At 45.3% G+C, this 18,602-nt stretch overlaps 1 protein-coding gene across 18 annotated transcripts in view; it reads right to left on the bottom strand.

Moving 5' to 3' along the window:
• Positions 1 to 18,602, bottom strand: part of SORBS2 (sorbin and SH3 domain containing 2) — a 269,623-nt gene that overhangs the window by 191,945 nt on the left and 59,076 nt on the right. For 4 of the 18 annotated variants that reach the window (XM_077302170.1, XM_077302181.1, XM_077302176.1 and 1 more), the window contains exon 1: positions 1,726 to 2,203. The exons of 1 other annotated variant lie outside the window; for it this stretch is intronic. The gene's annotated coding sequence lies outside the window, so the exon portion shown is untranslated. 13 more of the 18 variants (XM_077302208.1, XM_077302209.1, XM_077302211.1 and 10 more) reach the window with 7 other exon arrangements.

Here is an 18,602-nt window from a genome sequence, read left to right as displayed (position 1 = left end):
GGATGCATGCAATAAATGTATGACACATAGTAAAACACAAAAGGAAACCTATTCTTCCTCCCTCTAATACCTTGGAGTACAATAGTCAGAAAGCATAAGATAGGCCAGTTCAAGCAACATAAATACTTGGGGGGGGGATTTTTTTAAAAGCAGAAAGTGCTTTGGAAAGGATTTGGCAGAGAGAAGGTCCCAAATGCATGCCTGTGCATAGTGAATATACTCTGCATCCATCCATCTCCTTTCATAAATGTACAAGTGCATATCGTTGCAAAGGCATCTGAAAGCATCTTGGACTTTGACACCTTACTGTTACACCCACACATACCACCTCTGTTACTTATTGACCAATCTGCTTAAGGATAGGGGCTTATAATTTTTGACTGAACAATGTTTCAGTCATTGAACTGTTTAAAAAATGTATCCTGTAGTGTTTGGGGAATGTGTGTCATTACTCAATTAAACAGTCCAGTCAGTGCATTCCCTTCACATTATTCTAAGCACCCAACACTTATCGGTAACAACAACTCCTCTACATCTTTTGCCATCATCATTTAAATAGGATCTGCTCTCCGTCCTGTCCACAGACAGGATTGCCTTCATCCGTTCTCCGGAGGCTTCTTGAGCTCATGTATATAGGAAGGGGGAGCCCCCAGGGATCTGCACCTACCATTTCCAGGAGAACCATCCAGTTTAAGCATTTTCTGCAGGCATTCCCTGCCAGTATCTTTAGTTTCCTTTGTCCCCGTGTCTCTTAACAAGCAGTCTGCCACCGAGTTTACGTTTCAGGGGAGCTTTGCTTCTCTCCCCCCCCCCCCCCTCTTCGGTGCATTTGGGGTGGGTGCGGAGCGGCGGCTTCCTTTCTTTCAAGTCAGCTCCGGACAGAGCAGAGGCACACAATGGGTGCGTTGTGCTCTGCGCGCAAGGGCACGGTCGGCGGGCGCCCTTCGCCAAGGAGGTGTGAGCGCTTCTCCTGCCTTCGGGCACCAGAAGCCCATCAAGCCCAGCAGCGGGGCGTGCAGCGCCTAGAAGCGGGGCGAGCGCCGCTTTCCTTTCTGACCTACATACCACAACAATGCCCGAGCGGGGGAGAAGGGCGCCGGGAAAGCCGGTTTCGGTATCTCTGCGGCGTCGCTTTCGGCCGAGCCCGTCCCGTCCCCGTCCCCCCGGAATAACATTTTCAAGCCGGGCATAAGCGATGCCTTGACCCGTTCCCCTGGGCGTGCCCCAGAAGCGCCTCGGAACGCCTCCCCAGCCCATGTGGAGGACGACGCGGGCAAGCAAGCGGGAGGGCGCCTCAGCTCCCGCCGAAGCGTCTTGGCCCCGGCCAGCCAGCCAGCCAGCCGGCCGGCCAGCAGCGGAGGATTGCGGGCAACATTCAAAACTTGCGCATGGGTGGTTGGTTTTTTTCCGGGGGGGGGGGTTGTAAGGCATCCCTCCCCCCAACCATTATTCGTTTAAAATAAATACATGAATAAATAATAAAAAATCTCCCGGGAGATTGGCTTCGAGAGCCGAGGGCTCCGAAAGTTCCCGCCAGCGGTCTCTATCCCCCCGAGGGCTCTGGGGCGAGCACAAAAGCGTACCTCTCTCTCTCTCTCTCTCTCTCTCCGCGAGCCGCCCCAGCGCCCGGCACCAGACGCTCCTGCCGCCGCCTCAGCCCGGCAGCCAGATGCTCCCCTGCCAGCGAGCTGCTCGAAGGAAGGAAGGAGGGAAGTGCACACCAACCTGAGGGGCTGACGCTGCTGTCGCTCGCTCGCTCGCTCTTTTCTGCGCACAGCCTACAAGACCGAGCCCGTCCGGAGACGCACACCTGCTCGCTCTCGGGCGCGTGCCTCCCTGGGAAGGCGGCGGCGGCGGCGGCCAAGCTCAAGGCGAGGGCGAGGGCGACACCCTCCTCGGGGTCAGCCGCTTTCAGTCTGAGCGCGGCGGGCGAGCTGCCGAGATAACGTTGCCGCGGAGCGGGGCTTGGGCCAGAGGCGCTCGCGCGCGCACACGCCCCCCGCCACCGCCGCCAGCCCCAGCGCCGGCCAGCAGCCGTGCGGCATTTTTATCCCGCTGCATTCCGCCTCCCCTCAGCTTGCCAGGGAGCCGCGGCAAGCCGCCAGTGGGTCAAAATGGCAGCTGGGGAGCCTGCCCCCGCTCGGCGCCCGGGCCCGGAGAGGCTCCTTTCTCCGCGGGCCTGGCAAGGGATCCCCCCCCCTCTTTGTTGTTGTTTACTCCACGCTCCGGCCCGGCAGAATCTCCCACCTCCCCCCCCCCCCGCAAAGCAAAATGGCTGGTCCTTTCGGCACTGCTGCAGACAGCTCATTGGGTTCCTCTGGCTTTGGGTAGTCATGGCAACAGCCAACAGACGTATCCACCAAGCATGGGCGATCATGTGCGGATTCCCCCCCTTTTCCCCACACCCCGGCAACACTGAAGGTTAATTGCGGGTTGTCTCCGGAATGAAAATGAAGAGACGTTTACGGGTTTCTTTGGACGTGGGGAGACGGATGGAGAGGCGTTTGTCCCCCCAAAAAACCCACCCTCCTAACACCTATGCAGCAAGGCCAGCGTTGGGTTCCTTTTGCTCGCTTAACACAGACTTAATGTACCAGCGATAGCAGCGTCTTTTGTTTTCCTCTGTCTGTGCAAACGGGCAAGTAGAGGAAATGGGTCTGAAGCGTGTGCCCAGATAGACGAGAATCTCTTCACGGCTTCTGTGGGAATGGCTTCTTGTAGTCCCCTGGGGTTGCCCGCTGTCATTCACCTACCCATTGAAGCCCTCGGGATCTCTGCCAATTTCAAAGAGCGCTGGGGGTAAAACAGAAGGGGGCAGGGCAGCTCCCAAATAGCTGTCGCTGTCCTCCCCGCAGCAGCCCTTCCTGTTCTGAAAGCAACTGTTCAACAACGCACACATTCCAGCCGCTGCCTAAACAATTAAAAGCCAAGGGAGTGTTGTTGTTTTTTAAGTTAAAAGACAAACAGGAGTAATCAAATGAGATAGCCCGGATATTTAGAAAATAAGTTCAGAAAGGCTATGTACAGAAATGTAAATGCTGGCTTACTTATAAATTGGATAGGAAGAAATATATGTATGGTATATTCAGAATGGAATGTTTAGTTTATGGTTTAGGATTTACAATCTGGCCGGATGGAGAAGCTAAACAGAAATGAAATCAACAGCAACAATAATGTAATGTTATAACATAATGTAAACATCACTGGCTTTGTCTTCTTGGATTGGCTGCTCCCTTGCCTGCTGTAATTTTTTTTACCGCTTTATTGATCTGTATTACAGAACTGATTTGTATACTGCTTTACATTTTGGATGCCATTAAAGGTTTTTGTATTGTATTGTATTGCTGTGATGTAGATACCCACTCAAAAAGCAACAACTACTGGCTAATAGAAATCTACTGGGAGAGAATTCCTAGACCAACAGGCCATTATAGAAAAAGCCTTCTCTTTTGTGACTGCCTGGGAGCTGGGAACACACAAAGAGGAGCCTCCCAAGATTACTGTTGTGTATGTGGTTCTGCTGAGCACCCAGCTTGAGGTCCAGGACAGGACTGAAGCAGGCACTGTAACTGACCAGTGCATGTCTATTTCCCCTCTGCAGGATCCAGTGAGTCTGAACTGAAACTGACCAATAGTGCCCATTGGAGGGAAGATCCTTTGTATGCTACTGTATATAAATTGGCTTTTTTTTTTTTTTTTACAGAGGGCGGAGGTTCAGTTTCTGGTTCAGTTCAGCACTTCTTAATACCATGCTGGGGTCTTAATAAACAGCTTCCAGTGTCCATGTCCACCTCTGAACCCACGTATTTAACAATTATCTTATGGAGCAAGCAAATTCGCCTGGTAGACATACACTTTATGCCTCTTATGAGCATTGTTCCTTAATATGGTGACTCTCCTATATTCCAGGAAAATGGGCTAGGTTATTGCTCTGGAGGGCTTATGCTTGGTGGTGGTTTCCACTTAAAACTGCTGCTGATGAAGAAGCAAGTAAGGTGTTACCCTCCCTGAGTTTCCATTCTTTTGCCAGGGATGGAAGTAAGAATGGGTTCATAGTAACGGCAAATGTGGCTCTCTCACACAGGTGTTTCTACTGATGGGCAGAGAGATCTCAAAAAACTTGCAATGTGTATGATCCACCACTAGATCACCATTTTATGCAAGCACTCAGTGTTTTTTAAATGGTCAGTATGAAAGTTGCTTCCTCTATAGCCATATATCCCTGTGTAGATTATTATAGCAACATATTAATCCAAAAAATTATTCAAAATAAGATTTCCATGAACTAAATTTTTGTTTTTCCTTTTGTTTAGACTCTATTTTAACACTTTGCTTTTCCAGATAAGAGAATCATCATTATTATTTGGTGATATTTCTTTTTTGGGGGAAATGCACACCAAACGATGTTGCCAGCTATTATGACTCAAATATTCTTCCTTGAGCCATGGGCTGTGGATGACCAGTGTAGTCCTTTTTTAGTAGCAATTTGCTGATTTTGCAACCAACTCGAAAACTGTTGGCACATACACATGGAGTCATTTCTACAATTTATTACTGACACATAATTCACTTAAAATACTGCTGCAATTACTTTAGGAGTTGTAAAGAAACAGAATTGCAGAGTTCTATTCTCTTAAGAGAATTTTTCCAGAGAGCTCTTGAGCCATCGCATATTCACCTATCCTTTGATTGTTGCTGTTGATCATCCATCTTCCTGCAAAAATAGTTATTGTCACAGAAACCTAAGAAGAGACTCCCACAGTAGCCAACTAGTCATTATAGGGCAGGGATTCCCAACTGGGCTCCCCAGGGCTCCTTGGCCTTCCATGTATATCCTTCCCTAATGGATCTGGCCACAAGTTATTCCTGGCATTGTCATAAAAGAAGGGCACTGGCCATTTCCATTGTCCTGCGGGTAGTGTTCTCACATGATTACTGCACCTGGGAAAGGGGGTGGAGCTTGGATGCCTACTCCTGCCTCAAACCTGTCTTCCTCAAGTTGGGCAGGGAGGTATGGCTATCTGACATCACTTCCAGCCCAGTTCTGTGGCTCCTCGAAGCCTGCAAAAATATTTCAGGGGCTGTATAGAATGCCAACAACAGGGCATCAAAGCTGAGATATTCCTCTGATGTTGCTTCAGGTGCTAGTATGCAGTTTACTGCACTGAACATGGATGTTTTTGTTCTTCACAATTGTCATTTTGGTTCTTGCAAAGTTCTTGCTTACAAGACCACCCAGTGAGCCAAATAATTAGTATGATTAGTCCAAATCCAGCACTATCCATGAAATTCACAGTCCAAAGACTAGTCCAAATCCAGCACTATCTACCAAACTCACACAATATTGTTCTCTGCATAGCTATGTAATTTAGTCTGAGTCCATCTGGCAGGAACTGAGTTTGTCTCCCATTGGGTTATGTGATGAATAGATTTGTGACAACGTATTTCATTTTGTTTGTATGTCATGCCTTGTTCCAAGATGCTGGCGGGGACTATACTATGCCTTTGCCGTCTTTTATCCTTCAAAATTACAGCAAACATTCATCTGAGCCACATGGGGCTGATGTATACACAGGAAGTCCTGGTTTCTTTGATTTTTTTTTGTTCTGCCCACACACTGGCACTGAGGATTTGATTTATTTGCTCACAGGAAGTGCCAAGGGGTATGGATGGGCAAGTACCAACCCTAAAAGTTGCCAGTTCACCATCTGTCCTGCCAGGGCTAAATGACAAAGATATAATATAAGCTGTAGACTTGTTCAGGAAAGTCATAATATGTTATCCCCCCCCCACCTCCTACTATGCCCCCTCCCTGCATTTGCCATGAGTAGCAGTTATAATTGTGAATCTTCTCATTTTTGGTTGAGCTGCAGTTTATGGAGCAGCAGGACTGAACAAACAATGAGAAAGTGGAAAGCAGCTCACTATATGGGTTCATCTACCCACAGAAGTAGCCTAAGGCTGCTGAAGAAGATTTGTGTCTGGACTCACAGTAGGGCTAGAGAGAGATTCAATTGGGGGCTGTGTTGGTCTGAATCAGCGGAACAAAGTTTGAGTCCAGTGGCTCCTTTAAGGCCAATGCAGTTTTATTCAAGGTTTTGTGTTCATGCACACTTCTTCAGATACATTGAAATGGAAACTACCAGTCCATATAGAGAACTATATGTATGGACTGGTAACTTCCATTTCAGTAAATCAGAAGGATTATGTATACCCACAAAAGCTTGTATCTTGAATTAAACTTTCTTTCTTTCAAAGGTAGGGCTAGAGGGTAGGGTAGGGCTGTTCAATAGGGCTAGAGATAAGCCAAAATCCCTTCATGCCTTCTTCATACCACCATTCCACCAGCTGCTCCAACCACAGATGCCCTTTCCTCTGAGCTGCCTTGGTGTAGTGCAGACTTCTAATCGGGTGAGCTGGGTTTGATTTCCCACTCCTCCTCCAGATGCAGCTAGCTGTGTGACCTTGGGTTCGCCACAGCACTGAGAAAGCTGTTCTGACCGAGTAGTAATATCAGGGCTCTTTCAGCCTCACCTACCTCACAGGGTGTCTGCTATGGGGAGAGGAAAGGGAAGGTGAATGTAAGATACTTTGAGACTCCTTCTGGTAGAGAAAAGCAACATATAAGAACCAATTCTTCTTCTTCTTTTCTTCTTCTTTTCTTCTTCTTTTCTTCTTCTCCTTCTTCTCCTTCTTCTTCTTGGGACAGCTGAGGCTGACATTAAACCAAACAGAGGGGATGGATCCCTATCAATCCACCTCTATGCTTTCTCCTATGTTTCACATAAGTTCTGAATAGGGTTGCCAACCCCCAAGTGGAATCTTCCATAATCATACATGATCTCCAGGCAAACAGGATCCGTTTCCTAGGAGAAAATGGCTACTTTGGAAGGTGGACATTACAGTCTGCTGAGTTCCCTCCCCACACATTTCAAATCCCACCCATTCCTGGTGCCACCCCCAAAGTCTCTAGGCATTTCCCAATCCAGAGCAGGCAACCTAGCCCAGGACCATTTACGCACTGGAGGTTTCATGCTGGGCTGCAGAGTTGAGTTTTAGTCGCGGTAGGTTGGCCCACCTCTTCCTGCACCCACATAGAGGAACATTTGGCCTGGTGTACCTCATCCACCCCCAATTTGTGCTCCTGCACAGGAGCTGGAGCAGTGAAGTTCCCAGTGCATAAACGGTCCAGGTGTTTTAGTCCTAAACACGCTGAGTCCAAACTCCTAAGCAAGCAATTGCAATGCTACCAGGAATAGGAGTTCTCTTATCACTTGTGTGTTTCCACTGGCTGTTTAAGCACTTGGCACAGATAAGTACCCTTTGTTTACTCCACAAAATGCCCAGGTCTGGCATGCAACCACAGTCCAAACATTAACTGTTTTAGTAATGTAATTAAGGGTATTTATGGGTTTTTTGTGCTTTTTTTTATACTGTGCAAACCGCCATGAGCCCAATTGGGAAAGACGGTAGACAAATTCAAATAATAAATAAATAAACTGCATTCATCCAAAGTTCAAATCAGTTTGATGTGACTAGTAGTCTTAAGTTTGGAAGGAATCTTTTCCCATGGGATAATATTGAAGGTGGTCTTGCCTGAAGCACTGATCATGGCAAGAGAGACTCACATTCTGCTGCACAACTGTGTCCAGACACCTCTCACAGGGAGACGGAGTGACATGGTAAATGTTGGACTAGGATCTGGGAAACTCAGGTTCAAATCCCCACTCGGCCATAGAAACTTTTTGGGTGACCAGTCATATACTCTCAGCCTAACCAACCTCACAGGGCTGTTGTTCTGAAGATAAAATGGAAGAGAGAAGAATGTTGTGAGCTGTGTTGGGTCCCCATTGGGGAGAAAGGCAACGTATAAATGAAGCACATCCATACAAATTACTGGCCATTATAGCTTCCAGTTGCTATTTGCAAGTATGAGTTTTCAGGTTCCAGCCCCATAAAATCTGTAGTGCCTTCTAACACCATCAGGGGTTGTTTATCAGACATTCTTCTGTTATTATTTTCCAAGGCATCAGAAAAAGAGTTTTGAGAAATGAAGGATCATGATAGCTCTGCTATAAAAATATTAATGGTTAAATTACATAACTTTTAAAAACAGCTATCATTCTTTCCATGCAGTTGGCAGAAGGCTTGAGACAGTGCACCTCAGGTGTGACTCTTAACCTGTTGCCAAGGCCAGGCTGATTTCTGGTAAACATGCTGGCAGAGAACAGGAATGTGGGAAGAAACCTTAAATGTAAATAATGCAATTTTGTTCTGTGCTGAGAACTCTTATTCCTGCATTCTTGTGAATATAAACACTAGCAGAGAATTTGATTTCACTACCCCTAAATTCTGGAGAGAGCTGTGATTCTCCACAACATTCTTAGGAAGGCATATAGTGAATCTTCTGAAGAAAAGTTTAAACATCACCTTTATACACTCTTGTCAGAAGTCTTCTCTCTGAGATTAGATGGTCCCTCCTCTCAATTTTAAGCAACCATTTATTTATTTTATTCATTTAAACTTCACCCCCATGGAGACTAAAGCGGCTAACAATGTTCTCCCTGTTTCCATTTTATCCTTACAACAACTGTGAGAGTTGGGCTGGGCTGAGAAAGGAAAGATAGATAAAAATATAAAAGAAAGAAAAGTGAGGACCAAAGGAAGCAAAAAGGAGAAAATGGAAGCTCACAACAACAAAGGCTAACAAAATGGGGAAAGGCAAGTTAGTTGGTCCTGTGCTGCACTTAATGGGGTCTCTTCTGAGCTGTTAGGGGAACATTAGCCCAGTTAACTATTCTCAGAATACAGCAGAGACAGAAATTTTGCTAACAGAATTTTTAGTACAATAAATGTAAGATGTAAAATTCTGTGTTATACTGGCCAGAACATTGCACAGCTGAGGAAGGTGGTGCGGGAGCGAGGATTGTGGTGGCGGCTGTGCCATGGGATCACCAACAGTCAGACACAACTGAATGGCTGACAACAACAACAACAACATTTGTATAAAATAATAGTTGGTCAGAATTAACACATCCATGTAAGATAAATGTCCATAAGACTGTGACAGTTACAACAGCAACATGGTCCCAGAGGAGAAGGAGCTGTGCTTGCTTGGGAAGCTTGTTTACAAACTCAAGATTCACTAGAGGCATTTGTCATATCATCGCAGCAATTGCTCCTCTGCACCATAGCATCTCAAGTTTTATTATATTCCATGCATACCTCGCCAGTGAGAAACATGGACGAAGTCAGGGTTCCATTTCAAGATGGCAAGAACTGTTTTTTAAAGAACTCAAAGAGCAAATACTGTACAAGTTTTAAGGGGCACCTTGTCACGTTAGCTGAACTTACCATGGTTTTAACCTATGCAAGAGTGTGGTGTGTGGTTAGCACAAATGCAAAGGCATTCAACCTGTAGAAGAGACTGCCAAGAGAGGAGTAGGGTGAGGATTGTTGATGAGTGCCAATACTCCAGTGAAGAAAATAGAAAAGGAAATTTGCCAAACATCCAATCTATGTATATATTTAGGGACTCTGAGGTTTGAAAAGGAACCCTCTAGGCTCAAGGCCTGGATGCAGATTACCCTAGATTACTCCCAGCCTTCAGATTCCTTTTAAGGCACAGAACGGTATATTCCAGTCTATGTCTGAGAGTCCACACAAAGTCTCCCTTTGGTCAGGTCTACTAGGAGTGCTAGGTAACTAGATTTGTACCCCTGCCAGCTGAGCAACACCTGCTGCTTACTTCACTTCTAACATCAGTTTTAGCTTTCCCAGTCTGGATTGAGGATAGCGACCCTCTACTGCAGCATGGATGACGCAGTTTGATGGGGAGTTTCCAACTGGAGGTCAGGTTATCCTCTGGAGATTTGGGCGTGCACTCTGGGGGAGGGACAAGGTTTGGGGACAGAAGGGTCCGTAGAAGGGTATAATGTCATACATCCACCCTCCAAAGCAACCATTTTCTCCTGGGGAACTGTTCTCTGCAGTCTGGAGAGCAGCTGTAACTTTTCTTATCCAAGTGTCAAACCCAGTTTTGACTTTCAGGGTTTCCAGCTACCTGGAGGACAAAATAGATTGATAAAAATAACAAGGGGAACAACAACGTGTAGTAAGCCTCGATAGGAGACCCCCTTAAAAAGGAATAAATGGAACTTTCTGATATCATGGACAACAAATTTATACTCATGGCAAATGAAGAATTTCGGCAACAATGGAGCTTTTACTTGGATTATGGCTTGAAGCAAGAAAGAAATGACTGGGGGGGTGATGAGTCTTGGGGGGAGGTAAGGAGGGATGGAAGGGGGAATACAGTGTTTGAATTTTTTTCTATTCTTTTTCTGTATACTTTTACACAGATGGTATATAGTACCCAAAGTAACTGCAAAGATTTCAAAGTGATTTGATTGTGTCATTGTGAGTTTTTCCTTTTTTCCATTCTTTTTATAGATACTGGGCTAAAGTTTATATTGTTTTGTTGTTTTGCTTTTCATATGTGGTGAAGTATTAATTAAAATTGCTGAGCTATTAAAAATAAAAAAATAAAAATTAATTAATAGAAATGAATAATATTAATAAAGGTTTAATGGAATGTCGCTTGTCTCCATCTCACAAAAAAACGTTAACTGCACAATTCCACACATTAAGCCTCCATTTAAGAAATGGGACACATTTTCTCCAAGTCTCCCAACAACCGAATAGACATTCCAAAAGTTCCTGGAAGATACCTGTCAAGTCATAATTTAACGAAAGGTGCTCGACACATCTAAAATAAAATACTGTAACCAGTTAGGAACTTAAAATGAAGTCTAGGCCTGTCTCATGATCACACCAGTGTCGGCGTCAATTAGAGAGGGGTCATACTGGGAAACTGTCAGGTTTATCTTCCTGAGGTATTAGGAACTGTGGGAAATGCAAACTAAGACCCTTTCCCCAGGGTCCTAAATATGGACATACAGCAACCGTGAAATGAGAAGTTGCAAGGCTTCTTGTATCTAGAAGGATCCAGGGGGAAGGAGCTGTAGGCTAACAATCAAGTTGCCATTCAAAATACCAGGGAAAAGGGGAAGCCTGGAATCTCACAGCCTCTGAGGAAATGTCCTCAACACTGCCAGATAAATCTTGGTGGCCGGGGAATCGAGGTTAAGTGATGCTTCTAGGATCTCATTGGGAGTGGAACTGGATATGAATTTCAGTGTTGGGCTCCACAACGAAATGAAGAGCTGTTCTCCAATCAGGGAAGGGCATGTGTGTTTGCTTTGCCTATCCAAATTCTGAGGGCAATTCTGCACAAAAGGCAATGTGGCTAAATCTGTGCCCTATTGAAAAGCGCTGCAGGCAAAAGCGGCAGATCACGGTAATGCACACAGCCGTTTCTAGCAAAAAAAGGCTCTCCCACTAGCGCTGTTCTCGTAACGCACAAGTTTCCGGTCTCGCCAAAATCGCAATAGGGGAGGCGATATTTTCCCATGCTTCCTCCTGCCCCTTAACAGCCAATTGACTGTTGTGTTCATGTTTCCCTTTAGGAACTCTTTTTTAAATACCTGAAAACACCTGTAGCAATGCATATTTGTTCCTTCAATGTATCAGAAAGACCTTTTTCACAGGCGTAGGAGCTGGCGCTTAATAGTTTACAGGCTCCTCAAATTAAAAAAAAAATCCTCCCCCCCCCATGGGTGAGATTTGTGGCCGAAATTATGGGCACTGTCGAACAAGGGGCTGTATTGTGCTTCGGAACTTTAAAGACACTTGCAGTAGGGAGCTTTGTTTAACTTTTAATCACTTCTGTGGAGGGACTTTAGCCAGAGAAGCCTCTGAGAAGCCTCACTCATTGGTTGCTTTCCCCGTCTAAGGGAAAAAATGGCGATCACTTCGCCGGAAGTTCGGCGGTGAGAGTGGGGGAGGGACTTTCTTTCTACTGCTACACTGAGAACACACATGTCTTTTGCTGGTTTGTTGCAGCTTGTGCGCAGAAGTGTAGCGGTTTTCTCAGGGGGAATCCACTTTTCCAAATTTCCCAAAAAGCGCTACAATGAAGCGCTTTTTGCGGGAGTGTTGCAGGAGTGTTGCAGATTGGGTGCGACATCATGCGGAACCTTGAATTAGTAGCGTTTACGAAAGGTAAGACTTCTGCTACATTAAAATTGTGCGGAATGGCCCTGAATCAAGCTGAAGGAAAGTTTTTCCATCACTTCTGTCTACTAAAAATTGCTGTGGATAATTCTCAGTTGAATCCGGCCCTCCTTGTAATTAGGTCTCAGCAATAGATACTATGGATGAGTGGATTTTCCCCGTTCTGTTCTATTAGTGCTCCCACAGGTTTGCTTTGCCCTGGATTTTGCTCCTGCTGCCTTCTGGTGTAATTTAGAGAAGCTGCAGAATTGATTTTGGAACTGGTGCCTGTTTAATTGGATGCCGTTTTCACTTTGAGCTCCCCATTTTCAGAGGCTGCTGCACATGCTAGGAAATATGCCCATGGATTAAATGATAGTGCAAAAAGAAATCTCAGTAGGACTGAAGGTGGGCCCATAATCAGGCTCATAGAACATAACTATAAAGAGGTTGGGGAATCAGAATTTTAATTTCTGTAATATTTTGTATTACACTCTAAAGCAGATGAAATCCTCAAATAAAAATAACCTTCTCAACCATATGGGTGGTAGAAGAATGCCATCTTGCAGGCTTTTGAAACACTCACACTACAGATCTTGCATGTTTTCAACAACTCAGAACCCCAGTGGGTTGTGCAATAGAGTTCTGTTATTTAACTTCCTTATACTTGTGCATAAGTATGCTGCTTGCTGTCCTGCCATTAATATGTCTATCATTAAAGTCTTGTTCTATTTCCCTCTCTTGTTTCAGGAGAAGCCAGCTGTATTCCGGAATCTATGGCTCTACCAGAGGGTGTGAAAGTGTCTTGCCATAGTCCTCAATGTACCCATGAATAATATAAATATGAATATCCCAAAGCTAATAATGTACAATCAAGACCACCAGCACAGTGAACGGGACCAGACATGTTGTGGTCCCATGAGCATAGTGGTCACTACATACACACTGTTATTTCCCTTTTCATTTCTTCTAAATTATATATATACTAGATTTAAAGCTCATTTTACTTGATAAAAATGGGCGCTAGATGGCAGCAGCGTCCGGCCTCGGACTCCCCAAGGGTAGGCCTGGATGGCGTGGTGCAGGCCAGCATGGCTGGCGGCACCGTCCATGGGGCTGCAGAAGGCTTTCTTCCCCTTCCCCCGGTGGTGTGCAGAAGGTGTTTGCGGGCTGGGGCCGCATGGCGGGGAAGCAGCGTACCTTCGGGCGGCGGCGGCGGCAGCAGCTCCTCAGTGGATGGGAGGTTCGTTGAGGTTGTTGCGCGGCTGGGCCTGAGGCGGGCGGGCATGTTGTGGGCTGCAGGGGTGGTGGCACAGCTGCAGTGGTGGCGGCGCATGGCGCGGACTGCGGAACGGCTCGCCGGTGTCTCTGAGTTCGCATTGCCATTTTGGTGGGTGGTATGTTGTTTGGGTGGCGGTGGTGAAGGGCGTAGGAAGTGGGGAGCGCGCCTCCCAATTGGCCACTTGGCCCTGGATTGCCACTCTGAGGAGCGAATTCGCTCCTTAGATTTGCTCTGATTCGCTCCTTAGAGTTTTTATCTTGGACAGGTCCCGCCCTAACTCCTCCCCACCAGCCCTTACTGCTTTATTTAATCCGCTCCGCTGGAGGAGGATATATCTTTAATCTTTAAGGAGGATATATCTTTAATCCGCAGGAGCGGATTAAAGATATATATAAAATACATACACCCCAAGAACAAGTGTAGATATGCTAAGCCACACCAGGTGATGATGGATTCACATTTTATGCTATGTGGCCAAATGATGAGTTTGTTAAGATGGTCGATCTTATTTCATGATTTTCATGCTCGCCGATAAAAAATGTAGGATTACAAATTATAACTGTTTTTGGCAGTTCGTTTCCTTATGGTGTGTACATACACATCAGCCAGCAATCAACAGCCGAATTCTAAGCATCTTATGTTCCATTGCTTTTTGAGGAAATAGGAAATATCTATAGCCAACAAGGGAGCCTATTCCTTTTCCTGCATATTTCAATGTATTTGCTTATTTAAGTATTCATTCCTTCCCTTCCCTGTTGGCTTAAGGCAGTTTTAGTGGCTTTTATTCAGTTTATACTCAATCCCAAAGAAGAGTATCCCCCCTCCAAGCCAGGTGAACATTTAACTGATGCTAGTTGTGGGTGCCAGCGAGATAGTTTGTTTGCAAGATTCCAGAAATGAAACGTGTTTTAAAAGGCCACCATTATACAAAGTCAAAACATAGCTTGTGGAGAGACCTGTATAGTTCCCCTCCAACAGTGCCTTTTCTTGAGTGTGGCTGTGGTTCCACACCCTTCTTCAAACCTATCTGTGCTTTGTGATGCTGTTTCAAAGGACACAGTGTCACAAAACCACAAAGGAACAAATAACACAAGTGAGTTCAATGCTACTATTAATATACTTTGGTGAAGACATTTTTGGAATGATTGGGAGCTGTTCCACTTAAAGAACAATGACCTCTTCATGGCAAGAATGTTGCTGATAAAGCCAATCTCTTCCTTATCAAGTTGGCTATTCTAGCCATGTGGTCAACCAGATATTTTAACATGACTGAGGCATGATGTCCAATGGTATTTATATTCAAATGGTTGAAGTTAACTGTAGCTTGTTCCAAAAACTGATCATATGTTTGAATGCCACCCACAAAGGTACAGCAATTTTAAAATGCCTCAGCTTTTCATTTCAAGGCTACACATAAAAGTTCTTATGGTCATAAGCTGTTTTGGGGCTCTGTTTATCAATACTTATTTCGTTAATTAGTTTTATATACTCTCTTGCATATTCCTTTCCTTTCTATGACTGCATTCATTTAATGTAGGCTAATGATTAATGGTATGATAGTCTGAAGATATGACTTCTGCAGCGCTTTTGAACTTTGCTTCGAGGAACTGGTTAATATTTTCCCAAAATGCTGCCCAGGAGGTAAGAATAAAACATGTGCTCACCCAGGGAAAATTGTGGTTAGCCTATACCTAAGTTGTCTCTGAAGCTGGCTAATACCAATGGGTGATAGATACCTTAGAAATGCTTCTGTTACTGATTAGAGGATAGATTTTTAAAAATTCCAATCATGAACCACTGTAAGGATGGGTGCTTCAAAAGTTATTCCAAATTGACTTGATAGATTCTGATCTATTTCTAGGGAATTGATTGACATGACAGTCTAAAATTGCTCATAATGGGTAGTTGTTGGGGAAATTTAGAATGCATCATGTCTTGGCCTTACCTGAGGCAGGTAGACATAGGCAGACCCCTAAGTGCATAAACTGAGACAAGTATTTCTTTATCTGCAGCTGTCTTTAATATGCTGAAAACAACCTGCCAGTGTCTTTAATATTGCACAGGACAGCCATTCGGGCAAATTAACAGCCTATGCCATATGTCATTGTGAACAGATGCACTATATTATTCAGGATGAATCTGACAAGGTACAGGCGAGAACTCATTTTAAAGCCTATTCCATGGGGGAGACGATAGCAAACAAACAGTATTTCTCTGTCACCATTACACTTGCACAGTGTAGACCAGCAGAACTGTTCTAGGTGGTCAGAGGTCTATTGGGCTCTGGCTGGCCAGAGGAGGTGTACTCTTCTGCACTCATTTTGCTAAGCACTTTATGGATAAAACCTCTCACATCTGTTCTAACTTGGACTCTAACAAGATCAGATGGTCCCAGGAAGCTAACTGGTCCAGTTGTGTGCAACACCTTTCTGCTTTTCCAGTATGAGAATGTAGACGAGCTTCTGGGAAGTTTGAGACCTGCTTGCATGGCTCCTGTCCCTTCTGGCTACGTAAATCTGAAGGGATGGGGGGGGGGGGCTGGCAGATTAGGTCCATCAGACACTAAATGCCTCCTTGAGAGACTGGTTGATTACTCTTGCCTTGAAGTGGACAGTGGTGTAACCACTTCTAAGGAAACCAACTCTGTACCCAGGAATAAGTATGTTCCATCTCAGATGCATCTTTCTTGAGCAAGGTGATTGGCCACATGGTAGCTGGCAAACTTCAGGGATTTCAGAAGGAAGTGAATTCTTTGTATCCATTCCAGTCTGGTTCCAGGTCTGATCATGGGATTGAAACAACCTTGGTTGCCCTGGTAGATATCATGTGCCAGGAGATGGACTTGGGCAGTGCAACCCTGTTCCTTCTTCCTCTTGGTGGTTTTTAATATCACTAATCATGGTATCCTTCTAGATCACCTTTTAGGGATGGGAGGCACCGGTCTGTGATGGTTCTGGTCCCACCTGGAGGATAGGGTTAAAGTGGTATTAGGAGACAGCTGTGATGGTTCTGGTCCCACCTGGAGGATAGGGTTAAAGTGGTATTAGGAGACAGCTGCTCAATCCCTTGGCCTCTGGCCTGTGGTGTTCCCCATGGCTTCCTCTTGTGCTGTATGTAAAGTCGCTAGGAGAAATCACCCAGAGATTTGGGCTGCCTTGCCACCAATATGCAAATAACACTCAGCTTTTACTCATGTTGTCAGCAGATTCCAGGCAGGCTGTGGAAACTGTGAACAGGTGCCTGGAGGCAATTCTTGAATGGATGAGGGCTAAGGAGCTGAAACTTAATGCTAGAAAAAACAGTGGTGCTACTTCGTGTGTGTGTGTGTGGGGGGGGGTCTAATTCAGGAAATGGGTTATCCATTGTTCTGGATGGGGTTTCACCTCCCTAAAGGAGCAGGTTTACAGTTTCAGGGTGCTCCTGAACCCAGGCTTCCTGTTGGATAAACAAGTGGCAGCAGTAGTCAGGGGTGAATTTTACCAGCTTTGGCTGGTGAGCCAACTGCAGCCCTTCCTGGGCAAAAACATTGTTGCCTCCGCAATGCATGTCCCAGTAATCCCTACATTAGGTTACTGCAATGTGCTCTATGTGGGACTGCCCTTGAAGGTTGTCTGTGAGTTACAGTTATGAATTGCTGCAGCCAGAGCGTGTTGGAGGGACTGTAACAACCTAGTCTTGTTCCATCTATATAGATGTTAATAAGGGCATGTTAATAAAGACTTTCCCATATACAGCATTGTGCTGCTTTTTGAGAAGCAGCATCATTTTCACTAGAGAGATAGGAAAACCGCCTCTTAGCATCTGCTTCCTTGCATGCTTCAGCTTTAAGACATATGCCCAGCCTCATTCTCTGCATATAACACATATACAGGGAAGAGAATGTTTATGAAGACAAAAAACCAAAAAAGCAATTGCATGCCGAGGCTCTGCCATCTATACGCCATAAAATGCACACATTTAAATCCATTCCACCTGACAGCATTTACTCAGCATTGTGTAATTCTTCTGTGCAACATACCACGAGAGAAAAAGTCCTGGAGTCCTAACAGTCGCTTAGCACCTGCATTTCATGCAGCACTATTTCACAGATGCCGTGTTTGGTAAAGAGCCCTGTGGGAAGCAGATGGCTATCAATTTATTAACCGGCACAGAGATTTACCCCCAAGGAAATGTTTGCTCTAAATGGCAATACTGTATACTCCCTGGTGGGGAATAAAGTTGGCAATAGGTCTTCAGCCCAGCACCATGGGGGTGTCAAGCAGGAATTCAGCTGGTATGCTGAATCTGTATTCTAGCTCTAGAGCAAAGTGCCTACTATGATATAGCCTGACCCTTCCAGGAGGGGCTCATTTCTAGAGCTGGGCAACAGAGGGGTAACTGCTGCTTGCCTCAGCTCCTTGCTAGTCTTTGGTTCATCAGACTACCACCCTAGCTGGATGAGGCATGCAGCTGCCTACGTGTAAGGTTAAAGGTACTGAACTAAGATCAAGAAATCAAGAACTGCAAACCGGAGATGGCATCTCTGACATTGGGAGCCTTATGGTGAGGCATGCAAGCATTTGAGCCACACAGGATTCTTAATCAGACACACACACACAAAAGGAAGAGAAACAAATAATCCTGGTAGCTAAAAAATTACAATGGGATCAGGTTGCGGTACTGTATTCTTGAACATTGCATGGCCCATTAGAAGATTGCTTTGAATCTCAGAAGTGGGCCAAGCCAAAGAATACAGCCAACACCCTGACCATCTCTCTTGCTGGACTATACTATTTCAGACTGCAGGTGGAAGTTCAGGTGTTTGAATGCCCCCCCCCAAACGAACTAATGGAGATGGTGGGCATCTTGCCATCTCAACAAAGTTTGCAAACTTTGGTTTGGAGGTCAGGTGCTAACAGCAGTTTAACAACAGAGGTCTTTTTCCTCTTTGACTGCCTAATTTGCAGCAGTGCCTTCAGGAACATTGATACCATGTTGTCCTTTAATCATTTATTTTCTGTGTTTTTTTTCTGTCCTTGGTACATTGTGTCTCAAACCTGGTTCGGTATGATCTTTACAGAAAGAATGCAGCCAAGTGTATTGGCAAGCACTCTGGATGGGAAGGTAAGTACTTCCAAAGCCTCTCGACCACATTGATGCCCTTCATCAGCACTTCCCCACCAGGCCTTTCAGAATGGTCAAACACCTCTACTGAAGTTAGAGACAA

This window comes from Paroedura picta, chromosome 10, assembly GCF_049243985.1.
Source record: "Paroedura picta isolate Pp20150507F chromosome 10, Ppicta_v3.0, whole genome shotgun sequence".
Taxonomy (NCBI): domain Eukaryota; kingdom Metazoa; phylum Chordata; class Lepidosauria; order Squamata; family Gekkonidae; genus Paroedura; species Paroedura picta.
This window is presented reverse-complemented; position numbering and strand designations above follow the sequence as displayed.